Below are 15957 nucleotides of genomic sequence, written 5' to 3'. Positions count from 1 at the left end.
GCACATTCACGTATTCCTAAAATAAAAATTATAAGAGGAAAAAAAAATTACTGGAAAACAATTATTTTTTCAAAAGAGGCAAAAATTAAAGATTAATAAAAGTTTTAGAAAAGGAAATAAATTTTATATATATATATGGTACCAAAAAAAAAAAAGAAAAAAAAAAAGTTCTTTGATTTTTTTTTTGGGAGGGGTGGGAAGAATCCTGTATCTCCCTTTTGTCTCTAACCAGCCTTTTGTTGGAGTCTCTGGTCAGCTTGAGGTCCTGTGGCTTGATTGGTTTCTTAAGTCAGCTTGTTCGAACAGGCAGAAAAATGCTCTGCTTTACCCAAGATTTTGAGATCCCCCTCCCAGGTTAGTTTACTGGGAGGATGATCTGCTTTGAGAATCACAAAAGAGGGGTATGCAGTGATGAGGCTAGGTTCTGGGTAGAGTTGAGGCCTTTCAACAAACAGTAGCTTTTCCCTGGGGCTATTTTGTGAAAAAACTCACAGAGCCCAGCCTGGAGCCATTCACAGGGTTTCTGTTTTTCAATTGATTGTGGAGGCTGCTAGAGGGAGGGGCAGCCTCTGGCTCTGGTTACCCAGTGAGGAGAGCCACTCCAATGGCTGGCGCCTGAGCTGGGTGACTTTTCCCTGGATGGAACTGAGTCTGTGAGGTCACTTCGCCGTTAAGTTCTTGTGACCTGCTAAATGACTCGTTTTATTCCAAGGCCTGAGCTGGAGCTAGCAGCTCCTCAGAGCTTTGTCAGTATCCAAGATGGAGATCACTAGTGCTGGGGGGGGAGGGGTGGCCTTCCCTCCTCTGCTCCCTGAGAAGGAGTGAGGACGTCAGGCTTCTACTCACGCCGAGTCTTGGATCCTGGGTCGTCTCTGGTCTGCAAACTGCAGGATGAAGATGTCTGCTCCTTGTCGGTTCTTGCTGGTGTTGAGTAGAATCCGCTCGTCCGCTGCGTCTGGCTCCTTCATCCCAGACTCTCTGTGTCTCAGGTAAGACCACGGTGGCAGTCGCTGCCGCGACCCTGCCGCTGCCACTGCGGCTGCTGGCAAGCGCTCAGATGTGTCTCCTTGCCTTGGCTTCCCCTCTCTTGACTAACTCTCTGTCCTGTGATGGCACACTTGGTGTGATTCTCTGGCTTAGGACTGTTCACTGGAACTCTAAAACTGCTTTCTTTGTGAGAGCTTGTTCAGATTCCAGCTTCTCCTCCGCCATCTTTCCAGAACTCCTCGGTATAGTTTTTCTTATAGTCTCTGGGTATTTCACCAACCTAGCAGACCTTTTTATGCTAATATTTTGACTCAACTGTTCCCAAATCCATGATCCACAGATAATATGAATTCTTCCCTTAAACTCTTGGAATGGCAAATGAATGCTGTCAATTTGTACACACAAAAGCCTCAGTCCCTTCACCCCCTCCATGCACTCACCTGAAGCCTTACAAAATCAGAGACTCTATCTTTCCACCTCCAGGTCACTGGCTAGAGCATTCTACTTCAGATGAAGGTGTGCACAGTAAAGTTTCAGGATTTTGTTTGTTTTTTACTTTGTGTACATAATACTCCCCCTCAAAAAAGTGTGGTTTTTTGTTTTTTGTTACTCCTCTCTCTCTCTCTCTCTCTCTCTCTCTCTCTCTCTCTCTCTCTCTCTGTCTCTCACCTGCTACCTCTTTGCTAAGAACTCAGGGGCTAGGCACTGAAGGGTAGCAGCTACAGGTCTCAGGGGCTTTTCTAACTGTGATGTGATGGCACTGAACCGCAGTCCTTAGATCTCAGCCTCCTGGGCAGCCAGGATTACAGGCATTAGCCACTGATGCCTGAAAGCATTCTTTTTTTTTGGTACTTTTTTTTTATTGTGAAAATACTGTGCAGAGGTGTTACAATTACATGGGCAAGATAATGAATACATTTCTTATCAAGCATACAATTTTCCTCTTGTGTCCCTGGGGGAATTTTTCCAGCAACCTCCACAGATATCAAAATCTTCCTACACTCAAGTTTCTTATATGAAAGGATGTGTTATTTGCACATAACCTGCATGCAGACTCCTATGTTCTTACAGCACACCTAGATTGTGTGAAATTCCTAAAGCAACATAAATGCTATATAAATACTTGTGACAGTGTGCTGTGTAAGGAATAATGAGAAGAAAGAAGGTCTGTACTTATTCGGTACAAATATATTTTTAAATACTGTATATTTCTGATGCTTGGATGGTTGGTTCTATGCAAGCAGGAGCTCACCGTGGACTACAGTGGAGCAGTCCTCCATTCTAGCTCACTGATGGACTTTCTGGGCTGCAGCCCTCCATCTGCCCTTGGCAGAACTAGATGAAATCTTTTCCTCCAAATGACTTAACCATAATCTCAGCTTGGGATGGTTATATTTCTATGATATTTTGCTATTACATAAACTGTAGCACTTAAGAGCAATCATTTAGTCTGTGAGTCATCCATGCAAAACAAATGCCTGGTTGCACACTATATTGGAGTTCCCTTTGTTCCCATTACCAAACAACAGAGAATATTTACCACCTACGCTCCATTTCCCAGCATGTAATGAAGCCTGTCCCAGCCTTGCTGTGACTCCTGAGAGGCCGTCTAACCACATCAGGACACACTCTGAGTGGGCCTGGTGCAGAAGTCCAAAAGGAACAAACAGAGTTTTTGCTCTTGATTTTATCCTTTTTTAATCACATTGCAACCTGTGCTTCACACTAAAATAAAATATAAGTAAAGGGTCACCACAATAATTAAACACTCATAGGCCTTTTGCCTGAAAGTCTGTTTAGGAAAATAGAGATGATGAAGGTAGAATTAAATTTTATAAAATTAATTGACATATATGGAATCTAAAAGAAAAAAAACTGAACAATTAATGAACTCAGATATGGCAAAATAAACTTCCTTCCAAATGAAACTAGTTATCCCTAAAATAAATCAACAACAAATGAGCAAAGCAAATAAATGAAATGAAACAACTCTTCCTTTAACTATTGCATAGGAGAAAGTGCTGCTTTTGAAATTAACAATAAATTTCTCTCCAGGCACCAGTGGCTCACACACTTATATTCTTAACTATTCAGGAGGCTGTTATCTGAGGACCATGGTTCAAAGCCAGCCTGAACACAAAAATCTGTGAGACTCTTTTCTCCAATTTACCACTAAGAAGCTGGAGATGGAGTTGTGCTCAATCTAGCCTTGGGCACAAAAGCCCAGGGACATCACCCAGCCCTGAGTGTAAGCCCCAGGAACCACATCCCAAAAAAATTATCTTTAACATTTACACAGGAGCGGGGGGTGGGGGGAAATGGGAAGGGAAGGGAAGGGGAAACAAAGAAAGAGGCAACAGTGCTTGATAAGAAATGTACTCATTACCTTGCTCATGTAATTGTAACCCCTCTGTACAGTATTTTCACAATAAAAATATATATTTAAATTCTAAAAAAAGAAAACTCTCCTCTATTTTACTCAAAATCAGCCATGAATAAATCTATTTCCTCTTGCTAAAAAAATTTACACAGACAAGTACTATTTAAATGTAAATCAGAAAATATTTCAGGCTTCCAGCCTAATGCATTAAGTTTGAAAAACACATGCACAACCAATACATACACAATCACTGCATCATAATATTATATTTTCGTTTGAACTTGTGTTTCAGTATGTGGTCCAGAGATATGTCACCATAAAAACAAATTAGAAAAGAATAAATAGATGTTCCAATCTGTTAAGGAAAATAATCAGCAATCCAACAGATAGGATTTTGGTCATCTAAAAGCATTCAATAAGGCCAAGGGTCGTAGGTAGTAGGTCATGCCTATAATCCAGTTACTAGGGAGACTGAGATCAGGAAGAACACCTTTTGAGGCCAGTCCAGACTAAATGTCTGGGACACCCATCTCAATCAATAAAACAATGGGTGTGGTGGGGTACATCTGGCACCCCAAACTATACAAGAGACACAAATAGGAGGATGGAGGTCCATGCCAACCTAGGCAAAAACTGTAAGTGGGAAAGCTCCTGCCAGGCAAATGAAAGGCCCTGAGGTCAAATCCTAGCAGTGCCCCTCCCTCACTGGTGTATTTCATTAGCCAACTACTTTGTTTCAAGGGCCTTCCCCCCAAAAATTGAATTGCCAGATAAAATAGCTTTCAAATGAAAGTCTACAGTGTCTCCATGAATGACCCGACCAGCCATCCGTGCAAGGCAACACAGGTTGTCTGTCAGCCTTTCTCTCACCGTGGAGAAGGGCAGCACGAAGGCCAATCTTCAGCATCATATCGTTTGCATATGCTTCAAGCTCTTGTGTCAGGCAGAGCAGGCCCTCTGCTGGTAACAACAAGTTGTCTTGTACTATACCAAACTTGGATCATGCCCATGCAGTGCTTAACCTGCTCTGTGCAACATAACCTTATCAGGAGATTTCTTTAAATACCCATGTCCATGTTCCACTTCAAGATGCTCACATTCAGTTGGTTCAAAGTTCAAAAAGATATATATTTTAACCATCCTTAGATAATTCAAATGTTCAGTTCAAATGCTCTAATGTTCAAATAAGACCAATCATGGTTATGCTATTATTCTCTAGTCTTCATACCCTACATGGAAAATCATGGTAGTTAGCTAGATGACTTTCTCAACAGCATACACACCTACTGGAGTACTGTCTAAAATGAACATACGTATATATAGTTTGGGTAAAATAGAGATGAGGAGGAGGGATCGATCACTCTTAGGAGGAGAGAAGGTTACAGAATGAGTAGGAATATAGTCAACATAGTATATTTGCATTTATGAAAATAGTGAAATATGTTGAAATAGCATGGAAATGGACTCTTAGGGACTTTTCTGCATTGGCTCTTCTGGCACAATGATTCTTCTAATCTTAGCCTCTCATTATAGCTTGGGATGACAGGCATATACTGTTCGGTAATTTAAATTGGCAGCCTAGGAAAGAGAGCAGCACATAGTATTCAGGCAAGGGAAGGGTTATTTGCAGGCCACCTCTGGTCAAGTTGGAAGCCCACACAGCAGGAATAAAAGGATTGAACCACAGCCAGGCCAGACTTATCAAGGCCAGGGAAGAAGGTATGGTCACATCGGATGACGATGTGACCTCAGGGAGCGGGGAGAGGTAATTGCCTCCAAGTGTGTCAGTTTCCTAGGTGACACAGGTACTGGGCAGAGATTTAACCAAGAAGAGGGATGAGTCTGCTCCACCTTCCCAGAATGGACCTTACATATACCACTGCTCTCAGTTATAGTGGGACTTCAAAATTTCTGCCTATACTGGCCTCAAACCATGATCCTCCCATTCTCTGCCTCATACATGAAGAGAGGTGAATTTGAGTGGAATACATTGTATGTATGAGTGAAAGGTCAAAATTAAGCATCCCCTCCTTCCTGTACAACTAATGTATGCTAAAGAGCCAAGCACTGGTGATATTCAAGAGGGTGAAATCTGAAGACTGTGGTTCACAGCCAACCCTAGACAAAATACATGAGTCTCTAATCTCCAATAAACTACTCAGAAAAAAAGGTGGAAATTGCACTGAGACTCAAATAGTATAGTGCTAACCTTGGGCAAAAAAAAGCTCAGGGACCAAACCCAGGCCCAGAGTTTAAGCCCCAGGAGTAGCAAAAAATACAAATTTTAAAAACCCAAAGTGGAACCTGTGACTCAAGTGATAGAGCACATAAAAGTAAAAAAGAAAGAATAGAAAAGACAAAGGGGAAAAGGAGTTTGGTTTAGTGACATTAGGGACACTAATTTACAGCTACCCATCTAAGAGATCTTGGGTGAGTCACTGAAGCCCACATCCCCTTTCATGAGGGTCAAGTTTATGGAGCTTCCAAATGACCAGAATTCCAAGTCTGGGAATGAAAGGGAAAACATAAATAAGAATCTGAAGATAGCTGCATTGTCTAGAGCTCACAATTCTTCAAAGTGTAGCATTTACTTATCTTTATAAAGATGTTAAGGAGATTTATTTTTACCTACCAATGTTTTACGTTTCTATTTCCTTTTTTAAAAATTATTAGCATAGATTAATAGTACAAATAGATTTCATTATGATATTTATAATATGCATATTATGTACTTTGTTCAAATTCCTCCCATCTAGATTATCCTAGAGTAAACACCTTGTCCCTTCCTTCTACAGTGTTTTGTGCTAGTCCTGGGGCTTTAACTCAAGGCCTGTCCCTGGGCTTTTCTGAACAAGGCTAGAACACTACACTTGAGCCACAATTGTGCTTCCAGCTTTTCTTTTCTTCTTTCTTCCTCTTCTTCTTCTCCTTCTTTTTCTTTTTCCCCTCCCTCTTCCTCTTCTCCTCTTGTTCCTCTTCCTTCCTCCTTCCTCCTTCCTCCTCTTCCTTCTTCCTTCCTCCTTCCTTTTCCCCTCCCCCTCCTCCTCCCCCTCCTCCTCCCCCTCCTCCTCCCCCCTCCTCCTCCTCCTCCTTCTTTTTCTTCTTTTTCCTCTTCTTTTTTGGTAGTTAACTGGAGATAAGAATCTGTCTCACAGACTTTGCTGCCTGGGGTTGGCTTTGAACCTCAGTCCTCAGATCCCAGCTTCCTGAGTAGTTAAGATTACAGATGTGAGCCACCAGCACCTGGCCCCTCTACTTTTTATTTAAAATTATCTTTAAGTACTTGTACAAAGAAATTGCCATTTCATGAAACAGCTTATGAATACAATATATATATATTAATCAATACCACCCTTTTTTAACAGTTTTGAGTTTGTATTTTCCCTTAAACCTTGTATTTTGCAACTGAAGAAGCTGTTTTGAGGTAACCATGGCATGATAATCACCAAGAAAAATGTCCTTATTATACATTCTGGGATTTAATTATATTTGAATACTACGGAAGTCCTTTGAAAAATTTCTTGATATGAAAGAAAATGACTCCTTACGTAGTTCCTGTGCTCTCTCTCCTTACATTTCTTGACAGATTATTTGACTTCTTTAATTCACTAATTATAACTGTATTATGCTCCATGGCTTTTAGAATGGCTCCCAATTAAATAGCATCTGGAAATTTGACAAAAGATTACTTTCTCTTTATAACAAGTATAAAGATATAAATTAAAATTCAGCAAGAATATCACAAGTCCCTGGTGTGCTTTATGCATGTGAATGTTCCTTCTCATTGGATTCAAAGATATCTAATCTGAATGTGACACTGCACTATCTCAGGGAAACAAGTTACCACAATAGGGGAAGACATGGAAAATTCACTGCCAATGTTTTCCTTCCTCCTTCCCTCTCTCCCTTTCTCCCACCCTCTCTTCCTATCTCCCTCATTCTTTTTCTTCCCTTCTCTTTTTCACTATCTCTCTCTCTCTCTCCCTCTCCCTTTATTTCATCTTTTGTCCTCTTTCCTTTGGAGAGTATTGGGACTTGAACTCAAGATCTCATGTTCACTTGGCTTGATTGTTTGGCTGGCATTATTCCACGTGAACCATCCCTCCAGATCAGCTTTTTTCTAGTTATTTTGATTATTGAGTCTCATGGGCTTTTTTCACAAGCTAGGCTGAAAGTATGGTCATCAAGATCTCAGCCTCTTGAGCCACTAAGATTAGTTGAGCCATCTATACTCAGCCACCAATGCACTTTCTATGTGGATTACCTCCATCATGCTTCTCTGTGCTGACAAAATAACCTTGCACATAGTTACATTGTGTTTGTTTTATTGGCAAAAACAGTTAAAAATCTACTCAACGAAAATGGACCTGAAATACAGGACAGCTTTATTGCCTCAGTTGTACCTTAGAATTTTAGGTCTTGAACACACAATACAAGTCTCTATTTGCTGCTTGACCTTCTTTGCAAATCTGCACAGATTAATCTTGCAAGTTTTTCCCTTGGAAAATCAGACCATGCTCAGTTTCACCTCTATTTACTAGAGCAACATTGTCATTTATTCAATGGTTATGCTATCACCAGGTCTCAGAAATACATATGGGAGCAGTGTGGTGCAACGGGAGTTTGAATTTGGAGCCTTCCACTTGCCAGGCCAACACCACACAACTGAGCTTCTCTTCCAGACCTGTTTTTCACCGCATTTTTTTAGGATACGGTCTCACTTCTTAATCAACATGTGTCCAAGCTGTGATCTGCCTTCTTTTGCTCACTTTTAGGTTTCCTGTTGTCCTCAATCACAGACATCTTGCTTTCTTTGAATGGAAAGGAAGTCTTGTGGACTCTTCTGCCTGAACTGTTCTGGCCCATGATCCTCCTAATACATCCACTAAGTATTAACTAAAAATATTGAGTCATAGACCCTTAGCAAATCTTATCAGAAAAAGAAGAGAACACACCCAAATTAATAAACTCAGAGATGAGAATGGAAACATCACCACGGAAACAACCAAGATTCAGAACATTATAAGGGAATACTTCTCAAAACTTTATGTTAATAAGTTTGAGAACTTGACAGAAATGGACCTTTTCCTAGCAAATATTGACATGCCAAAACTAAACCAAGATGAGTTAAACCAGCTTAACAGGCCCATATCAAGCATTGAAATAGAAACAGCAATAAGAGACCTCCCAGCTAAGAAAAGTCCAGGACCAGATGGTTTTACAGCGGAATTTTACAAGGCCTTCAAAGCAGAGCTCACACCAATACTCCTCCAACTCTTCAATGAAATTGAAAGAGAAAGCTCACTACCGAACACATTCTTTGAAGCCATCATAACCCTCATCCCAAAACCAGGCAGGGACTCATCAAAGAAAGAGAACTATAGACCCATTTCTTTGATGAACATTGATGCAAAACTTCTCAACAAAATTTTGGCCAATCGACTTCAACAATTCATCCAAAAAATCATACACCACGATCAAACAGGATTCATTTCAGGGATGCAAAGCTGGTTCAATATACGCAAATCAATTAATATTATTCATCACATCAACAGGAGCAAGAATAAGAACCACATGGTTATCTCAATAGATGCAGAAAAAGCATTCGACAAGATCCAACACCCCTTTATGATGAAGGTTTTGGAAAAATTAGGAATCCATGGAACATTCCTCAATACAATAAAGGCTGTATACGACAAACCTACAGCCAGCATTATACTCAATGGTGAAAAACTAAAGCCATTTCCTCTTAACTCAGGAACAAGACAAGGATGCCCACTCTCTCCACTTCTCTTCAATCTAGTATTAGAATGCCTAGCTACAGCAATAAGACAAGATGCAGACATAAAGGGGATCCAAATAGGGAAAGAAAAAATAAAACTCTCCCTCTTTGCAGATGACATGATCTTGTATTTAAAGAATCCCATAGACTCCACTCCCAAATTACTCAAGCTGATTCAAAACTTTGGCAAAGTAGCAGGTGATAAAATTAACCCCCCAAAATCAATGGCTTTTCTGTAGCCAACAATGAGAAAAGTGTGGCTGAAATTAGGAAAGCAACTCCATTTGTAATAGCCCCCCAAAAAATAAAATACCTAGGAATTAACTTAACTAAACAAGTGAAGGACCTCTATGATGAAAACTTTAAAATCTTGAAAAAGGAAATCAACACAGAACTTAAAAAAATGGCAAAACCTCCCATGCTCCTGGATTGGAAAGATTAACATCGTGAAAATGGCAATACTTCCCAAGGCTATCTACAAATTCAACGCAATACCTATCCAAATTCCAACCTCATTCTTCAAGGAAATAGAAGAGACAATCCAAAAATTCATATGGAACAATAAAAGACCCCAAATAGCAAAAACGCTCCTGAATGGAAAGAACACTGCTGGAGGAATATCAATACCAAACTTCAAACTCTACTATAAAGCCATAGTAATCAAAACAGCTTGGTATTGGCATAAGAACAGACCTCAGGACCAATGGAATAGAATTGAAAACCCAGAAATGAACCTACAGACCTATAGCCATCTAATCTTCGATAAGGGAGCTAAAATAATAGAATGGAAGAAAGACAACCTCTTCAGTAAATGGTGCTGGCAAAACTGGTTAACTACCTGTAGAAAACTTAAGCTAGATCCTTATATATCACCCTGCACCAGAATCAACTCCAAATGGATCAAAGACCTTGAAGTCAAAGCAGACACTCTGAAAACATTACAGGATGGAATAGGAGAAACCCTAGGTCTCCTTGGCTCAGGCCGAAATTTTCTGAATAGAGACCCGGAAACACAACAAATCAAAGAAAGGTTGGACAAATGGGATTGCATAAAGTTGCAGAGCTTCTGCAGGGCAAATGACATAGCTAGCAAGATCAATAGAAAGCCCACGGATTGGGAGAAGATCTTTACTAGCCATACAACGGACAAGGGTCTCATATCTAAAATATACTTGGAACTCAAAAAATTAAACCACCCAACAACAAATCCTCAAAGAAACAACTGCCCAATAAATAAGTGGGCTAAAGACTTAAAGAGAAACTTCTCTGAAGAAGAAAGAAGAATGGCCAATAGACACATGAAGAAATGTTCAACATCCCTAGCCATAAAAGAAATGCAAATCCAAACAACATTGAGATATCACCTCACTCCAGTTAGAATGGCAAAAATCAAGAACTCTAACAACAGATGCTGGAGGGGATGTGGACAGAAAGGAACCTTACTTCATTGTTGGTGGGAATGTAAACTTGTTCAACCACTTTGGAAAGCAGTATGGAGGTTCCTCAAAAGACTTCACATAGAGCTCCCCTATGACCCAGCAATCCCACTTTGGGGCATTTACCCTAATGTTTACAAACAAGACCACACTAAAGCTACCAGCACAACTATGTTTATTGCAGCATTATTTACCATAGCTAAGATATGGAACCAACCCAGATGCCCCTCAGTAGATGAATGGATCAAGAAAATGTGGTATATATACACAATGGAATTCTATGCCTCCATCAGAAAGAATGGCATTGCCCCATTTGTTAGGAAATGGAAAAACTTGGAAAAAATTACATTAAGTGAAGTAAGCCAGGCCCAAAGAAACGTAGGTCCCATGGTTTCCCTTATTTGTAATATCTAGTATATGTATGAGTCAAGCGGAAAAGGTCAGATAATGTGATGTCAGGAAAATGAACCCTTAGATGTGTATTTTAATGTTTTTTTCTTTCATGCCTGTGTTTCTAACGCGTTTGTAAGATTATCTCTTTGTTGCTTTATATGTCCCTCCCCCACAGTATAACCCCTGCTTTCACTATATTTGATGTCAGTATAACTTGTGGAGGAGATGGGGAAAAACTAGTTGTTTAAGGATACAGGTGGACCTGTTGCAACAATGAGATGTACAAGTTGTCATGTCCAAGACGAGCTTTACAACGTTGGTGCGGGGGCGGGGGGGGGGGGGGGGGGGGGGAAGGAGAAGGATTGGGATTGGGGGGGAGGGGGGAGGCTGGGAAGGGATGTGAAGGGTAAACAAAGGAGGAGGCTGCAATGCTTGGTAAGAAATGTATGCATTATCCTGCCCATGTAACTGTAACTCCTCTGTACAGTATGTTCACAAATAAAATTAAATTAAATTAAAAAAAAATATTGAGTCATAATTATACTTTGGTCCTATTAAATAACTGACTTAGCATAAACAAATAACAAGAAATGTTTAGAAAAAAGGAAGTAATTTTAGGACATAATAAAAATAGAGCAAAGAGAGTGTAACTATTCTAGTTTGTTGCATTAACCACAGTCATAAGTGAATAACAAGTCAAATAAAAACTGAAGAGAGTGCATTTCTCTCTTCTGTTCCAGAGGGAGGGGGAAAAGGAGAGGAGAAGTCTGGTATATATACACAATAAAAGTTTACTCATCTACTAGGAAGAATGGTAGTAGATCATTTGCAAAGAAATGGATGTGACTTGAAAACATTGTGTTAAGTGAAGTAAGCCAGGTCTAACATGACAAAGAACACATTTTTTTCTCATATGTGAAAGCTACAAATAATTTATAAGAATGTACAAGCAAACAGGTACGGGATTGTATGCAAGCCTCCACAAATATACCTTAATCAAAGTATAGTATTTGCAGGGGAAATTTGAATTGTATAATTCCTTAGGATAACTAACTCACAGTACAACAAAATGAATACTAGGAAACTGGCACGTGAAAGGTATTGAGAGGTCAAGGGGAAGAGGAGAGACAAATGAGAAGAGGAAATGGGGGAAGAATGCAGCTGTAATACTCCATGCATCTATTTTGAAATTAAGAAAATTGTGGAGAGGGTTTGTATTGGGAGGAATGAGAGAGAATGATGGAAGAGTGACATTGATCAAGATCTACTACTGTCTTCATAAACACTTGCTGAATGGTATCTCCTTTGTTAAACTACTTATAGATAACAAAAATATAATTTGAAAAAAAGAATAAAGAGAACACAAATGAGTTAATAAAGGCAAACAGCAACTAGTCACTAAAAAAGAGCAGTTGAAAGAAAAATAAGCAGAATGCTTTTTGCAATCCATTTCTTTTTTCCTTTTATATTTGCAAAGTTTAATTGCACAGGAAGTGGCGCTGTAGCTCAAGTGGTAGAGCGTTCGCCTTGAGCTGAAGAGCTGAAGGACAGTGCCCAGGCCCAGAGTTCAAGCCCCACGACTGACAAAAAAAAAAAAAAAAGTTTAATTGCACAAAGACTTTCACTGGAATATGTACAGTTGTGTATGTAAAGTATTTTGACCAAATTCTTCCCATCTATATTATTCTTTTTAACCTCCTGCCCTTTCCCCTTCCTTGTTACCAATTTCTAGTAGGTTTTATTACGCTAGTTTCATACATATAGAATCACAACCCACACTGCTTTATTGTAATATTTACAGCATGCATATAATGTACTTTGCTCAAATTCTCATATAGATTACTGCATATTAACCACCATCTCCCTCCCTTCTACTTTTGTTGTGCCTTTCTTTCTCCTTATGATGTCTCTCCAAATAGTTCTCCTTTTATAATAATGTCATATTTAGGTCTACATTCCATATACAAGTGAAAACACACAATATTTAGAATAGTGAGTTTGATTTATCTCATTATAATGTAGTGATTTCTAGTTCCATCTATTTTTTCCTGCAGAGGACATACAGTATTTTATTCTTCTTTATGACTGAATAATATTCTATTGTATAATGTACCACATTTTCTTTATTTATTGGTTGTTGGACAAGTAGGCTCATTCCATACCCTAGCTATTGTGAAAAGTGCTTCTGTGAACATACTGTACAAGTATCTATTGATTTACATTCCTTTGGATATATGTCCAAGAATGGTATAACAGAGCTATATGGTAGTTCTGTTTTTAGTTTTTAGTTTTTTGCATAGTGGTTGCACTAAATCATGTTCCCACCAACAGTGCATTAAGGTTCCATTTCCCTAACACCATCACCAGTATTTGTTGCTTTTTGATTTCTTGATAATAATCAAGGTGGCTGGGGTATGATGGAATCTCAGTGTCATTTTGACTTGAATTTCCTTTGTGGTTTGTGGCTAAGGATGACAAACAAGTTTTTCATATATTTTTCTTTGTAGTGTCCCAGCACATACCTGGCCCTTTTCTGCTTTAACTTTACTACATGGAGATTATCTTCTAGAACAGGCTTGCATTATCATTAGAAAAACACAACATACTCTGAAGAAAAAATGCCTGCTCTTTGTTGTTACACAACAGCATAATTTTCCAAAATGTCTTAATTAAGCAATTTGGATTGTGCTGAAGAGTAGATACAGGATGACTTGTCAAACATGGGTTCCAAAGTAAAATACCTCATGAAGGTGGCATAGAAGACCATGATAGCGAGAAGGCATCCAATTGCTGGAAAGAAGATAAGAACATTCTAGACTTCATTATCCCCTGAGAGTTCATTAGAAAGAAACGCTTCTTGAACTGAAATTTGAGTTTTAGCAAGATCCTCTAAGCAATTCTTAGCAGAACTAGAGCTAAAGCTTGAGAAGCTCTGGTTCAGAATGTTTGGTCTGCTCCCAGTGAAACTCACAGAACAAAAAGATGACCGTTCCACTGGGCGCCAGTGGCTCACACCTCTAGTCCTAGCTACTCAGGAGGCTGAGATCTGAGGATAGCGGTTCAAAGCCAGCCCCGGCAGGAAAGTCCATCATCTCCAATAAACCACCAGAAAACCAGAAGTGGTGCTGTGGCTCAAGTGGTAGAGCACTAGCCTTGATCTGAAGAGCTAAGGGACAGTGCCCAGTCTCAGAGTTCAAGCTACACACACACACACACACACACACACACACACACACACACACATATCATTCCAACAATTTATTCCCCTTCTAAACTGGCAATCTCTTCAGAATAGGAACATATCGTCAAACTAGGTATCTGGTCTATTAAAGGAAATCCAGCTTCTGATGAATGAGTGAATATGAATGAATGAGTGAAAGAATGAAAGATCCTCTTTTAAGTCCTCCTTGATACAAAGATGTTGGCCAAGCCATCCAGTCTATGATATTTTATAGTGCCCAGGCAAACTAATGCAGATACAGAATTTTTCATAATAAAAATAAGACCTAAAATTAATAAAATTAAAAAATGGAGAAACCAGGGCTGGGAAGGTAACTCAGTAGTTAAGTACTTGCTTTGTATGCATGAGGCACTGGGTTTGATTCCTCAGCACCACATCAGTAGAAAATGCCAGAAGTAGTGCTGTGCTCAAGTGGTAGAGTGCTAGCCTTGAGCTGAAGAGCTGAAGGACAGCACCCAGTCCCAGAGTTCAGGCCCCACGACCAACAAAGAAAATAGAAAAACAATACTTTTTTATATACTTCAAGAAAACAGAAATTAATGACACTTTCAAACCTACTTTAGAATCTACTCTGACTCTAATATCAAAATCCAACAGAAACATTGAAATTTAAAAAAAAAAAAAAAAGGAAAATAAAGTTGCACACCAATATCCCTGATGAATATAGACAAACTACTTTTCAACAGGACGGTGTCACATAGAGAATCCAAGCAAGATTTGTAAAAGGAATGTGAAGTTGATAGAACACTAGAATATTAGGCCATGTAATTTACACATCAGTAGAACATAGGAGAAAATAATCTATGATCGTCTCAAAAGATGCAGAAAACATATTGGACCAAATTTAATATCTGCTTAGGTTAAAAACTCTAAAAAATAAAAATTAGGTATAGAAAAATCTTCCTCAAGATGATTAAAGACCAATATGATTCCTATTTGTAAAATATATAATTTTTTTTCCATTAATATTGGAAACAAAACAGTATGGAGGTTCCTTAAAAGACTCCACATAGAGATCCCTTATGACCCAGCAATCCCACTTTGGGACACTTACCCAAAGGATCACAAACAAGGTCATACCAAAGCTACCAGCACAACCATGTTTATCGCAGCATTATTTACCATAGCTAAGATATGGAAACAACCTAGATGCCCCTCAGTAGATGAATGGATCAAGAAAATGTGATGTGTGTGTGTGTGTGTGTGTGTGTGTGTGTGTATGTATACAATGTAATTCTATGCCTCACTCAGAAAAAAATGTCATTGCCTCTTTTGTTAGGAAATGGAAAGACACAAGAGGTTTTTTTTCTCTCTCTCTTTCTTGCTAGTGTTTTTAATGTACTTACAATACACTATGTGATTCTTTTGTTTCTATTATATGTTCTTCCCCCATGGAATAACCCTTGTTTTCACTGGACTTGATGCTGGTGCTCTGCACCATATATACATTTACATATATATATATATATATATATACATATATGTATATATATTTGTAATTTGGGGAGGAGAAGGGATACTGCAGAATGCTTAAATGAGGATTCAGGCTGACCCACTGTGATGACGAGATGTACAGGTCACTAGATTGAAAATGAACTTTACAATGTCGGGGTCGCGGGGAGGTGTTGGGGAGGTGGAGAGGGAAGTAATGGTAGGGGAGAATAAAGGAGGAGGTAACAATGCTCGCTATGAAATGTACTCATCACCCTACTCATGTAACTGTAACCCCTCTGTACAA

Source organism: Dipodomys spectabilis, unplaced genomic scaffold (genome assembly GCF_019054845.1).
Source record: "Dipodomys spectabilis isolate Male_0828 unplaced genomic scaffold, ASM1905484v1 ptg000015l, whole genome shotgun sequence".
NCBI lineage: Eukaryota > Metazoa > Chordata > Mammalia > Rodentia > Heteromyidae > Dipodomys > Dipodomys spectabilis.
This window is presented reverse-complemented; position numbering follows the sequence as displayed.